The 3,471-nt window shown below is 33.0% G+C and overlaps 1 long non-coding RNA gene across 1 annotated transcript in view; it reads left to right on the top strand.

Moving 5' to 3' along the window:
• Positions 1-932: 932 nt before the first annotated feature.
• The window catches only part of LOC106959603 (uncharacterized), a 20,345-nt gene continuing 17,806 nt past the window's right edge, over positions 933-3,471 (top strand). The window contains exon 1 of the long non-coding RNA XR_001427391.1: positions 933-1,086. This is a non-coding gene — a long non-coding RNA (uncharacterized LOC106959603). The remainder of the gene's footprint in view (positions 1,087-3,471) is intronic.

Here is a 3,471-nt window from a genome sequence, read left to right as displayed (position 1 = left end):
AGAGAAGATCAAATTTTGTGTCAGAGGTTCGATCCAAAAATTTTATAAAACCTGGGCCCCTCTATTATTTTATTTTGAGAGACTGGATGCCCTCCCTCGAGCCTGAGGGCCATGCAGATGCTGGCTCTGATGTGTGTCTGTGCCCCGGCCCGGCGGCCTCAATGGTTCCTTGTGGTTCTGGTTATTGACAGTATTCGTCCACCTGTGCGGTTTTGAATGTCCATGTCCTGACTCGGTTTATGTACCCATGGTTGTATAGACGCCTGTTTGCATGTTGCCCACGTCTTTGAGCTGTCTCCTGGATTCTTTGCTTGTGGTTGTTTTTTTTCAGCTGTAAAAATTTTTTTTATCATTATTATTATTGTTGTTCTATTTATTTGTTTATTTTTCTCTCTTTTTGTTGCAGCAGGATGGGGATAGTTAGGGAAGGGTAGAGGGAACAAGGGTAGGAAAAAAAAAGAAAAAAATATGTCATGTTTGCTTTGTCCCTGTGGTCAATGCCCTGTTGTTGTTGGATGTTTAAATAAAATAAAAATAAAAAATTTGGAGAAATATAAGTCAACCCTCCATGGCATGACTCTTGTCCTTTTTTTTTTTTTTTTTTTAGAAAATATTTTCCTGCAGATTTGTGAGAGCTTTGTCATCTGTAATTACACATCAGCCATAAAGTCGGACCATGACACTTTCTGGAACCAAATATTATTATTATTACCTTTATGTTGCTTGTTATTTATTTATTATTTCTTTTTGTTACCTCAGGTCAACGTCATGTCACGGATGGGTAATGAGTTATAAAAGAGCAAAATCTGAAAGTTTTTTTTTTTTTTTTTTTTTTTTAAAGTTAAGAGCTCAAACATGAATCAAATTTAATAAAATGTAAAATGAATAAACGTTAGGCGTCACTTCAAACTGAATAAAATGTGAGTTAGAAATTTTAAGGCATTCTCTTTGTAATGAATAATGCATACAACAATGTGTTAGCAAATGATTAAACCAAACTTATTGAAATGTCTATGTAATATTCAAAAGTCAGTGAACTATAGAAAGGATGCACTGTTAAATGAAATGTGATGGTAAGAAAAGCTTGTAAGCAACGAATATTGAAAGACACAGACACAGCTTTATTCTTGTAAAAAAAATAAAAACAGGCTAATCAGTATATTAAGTTTTAAAATGAGAAGAAAATACGAGGATTCAAATTAAATTGGTCTAAATTGGGAAATTACAAATGAGCAATTATGGAACTGCTTAAAGGGGGTCAAACAGATTGACAGAATAAAAAAAAAGAATCTAGTCCTATGTGTAATTGTTGATTCAAGGTAATAATGCCTAAACATTTCTCATAATCATAATTTACAGTTTTTGGTCTGAGACAAAATAGGGTCATCTTTTATTACATGAATGGAACAAATTACAAGGAATCTTAATTTAACACAGACCATTGACTTTTCACAGTATTTATGATATTTTACAAGCCTTTAGTATAGCGGGTTACTTCTTGTTAAATGAGGACTATTTGATTGAATTTAATTAAAAAACAAAAGCAAAACATGTATATATGGTTTTGTTATTTATGTTAAAGTTTCTATTAGGGATAATCTTATATACATTTCAAATGATATCTCTTTGATAAGACATGACTTTGGGCCAGGCAGTTTTGCACATTTATTTCATAATCTGATCCTTTACATGATTTTTTGTTTGGTTTCTGATTTTGTCTGATCCTATGAATATGCCAGCACTTAAAACAAGCAATGTTATTTTTGAAGGTTGAAATGTGTTACTGAATTTAAGCATTTCTTTAACTATTATCGAGAGAACTTAAATAACACATCTTATTGATATATTGATAGTCTATTGGCTTAGTATGAAAAAAAAATCCCTGATCTTCAGCTTCAAGGAGCAGCCTTTAAAAAAAAGAACATTATGTTTACTAATCAGATGATGCAGAATCTTAAAGAACCTTCCTTGCTCTCCTCATCACCTGTGGATGCTGCTGTTCCCTGCCTGAGGTCCTCGGCTGTTCAGTGCATCACTTCCAACATAGAGAAGGGCAGCGGTACCGATAGAACCACACCTCCCTATCAGATGGTTTCCCAGAACTGAAAGACGACCGCGGAACCTCAGCTTTCCAGAGTTTAAGGGCAGTACATATTTAACTTACTGTTATTCTAATTGTGATTTTAAATACCAAAAGTTCAACAATTTTAACCTTTGAACAATTTGTTCATTTGAAACCCTTCTATAAAATATTTATTTAACTGAATTACACTCTTTTGTAGTGTTTAGTGTTTCATATTTATCAATGTTTTTGACAGTTCTATGGAGAAATTTGATACAACTAGATTTATTAAATGATATAATGTTCAGGGTTGGCCTTTCTGCATGACTTGGTTGACCTATTATTTCAAATTATAGCAAGAGAGATGCAGCAATCAAACGATCCCTTCCATGTTCAAGAAACTCTATTTTGTCAAATCTATTTGACAAATGACATCATTGTTTAATTTTAATGTATTCAATTCAGAATATTCAGTATTACTTTAGAAACTCATTTGAATAGTTAAAATATTTGTGAATTTTGATTTAACCTCTTCTCTATTTTGCTGAAGCCCAAAACTGAAAAATTTCTCAAGCTCGAAACTAAACATTTCTGAATAGATTAAACATTTCTCAATAAATTAACTCACAATTTGCTTGAATAGAGTAATTCCATGCATCTCCCCTGTTTCTGTATCGAAACACTGTATAGTGTTTCGATACAGAAACTCCTAAGAAACCCTCGGAAATCATTTAGACCAAATTATCTTTCCTTGCTAATTATAACAGTTGGATGTAATTAAAACAGGGTGTTTACACCTTAGTGAAAGAATTGAATAGTTGATTGAAAATTTTGAAAAATTACTGAACAAAAAAAATTTTGTTCAGTAATTTTCTGAAGATTAGATTTTCCTAAGATTTGAAATGGATTCCAAATAAACTGAAATCAACTTGAAATAATAGTCCTTATATTTGTAGCCACTGTAATTTGAGGCAACTAGAACTTAGACTATCCTCTTTTGTATTTAAAGCATGGTTGGTTGTGCTTTTGTAAATCAGGAAGTTAACAACTATTACCATACTTTTATCCGTTTTCAATCGTTGTCATGCTGGAAGAGAAAAACACATTAACCAGATGTTGGACAATCAGAAGATTCAGGCAAACAAAATATTTCTGTAAACTGCAGAATTCTAACACCCTGCTGCATCGAGCCTTCATTCGTACCGTTAAAATTATCCTGGGGATCAAATAGCAGAGGTCAGAATGCAAAGGCAGTAGACCATAAATGTGCTGTAAATAAACTAAGGTGAGAAAAGTGGCATCACACAATTCGAAAATTCAAGAAAAACCATTAAAACTAACAAGTTTTGTTGGCAACCATTTTGTCTCCAACCTGTAGACTGAAGGAAATCCCAGGGGCCCCGGGGCCC

Source organism: Poecilia latipinna, unplaced genomic scaffold (genome assembly GCF_001443285.1).
Source record: "Poecilia latipinna isolate Pla-1442-1.1 unplaced genomic scaffold, P_latipinna-1.0 Scaffold1100, whole genome shotgun sequence".
Classification (NCBI taxonomy): Eukaryota; Metazoa; Chordata; class Actinopteri; order Cyprinodontiformes; family Poeciliidae; genus Poecilia; species Poecilia latipinna.
The sequence above is the reverse complement of the archived record's forward strand: the minus strand, read 5'-3'. Positions and strand labels throughout refer to the sequence as shown.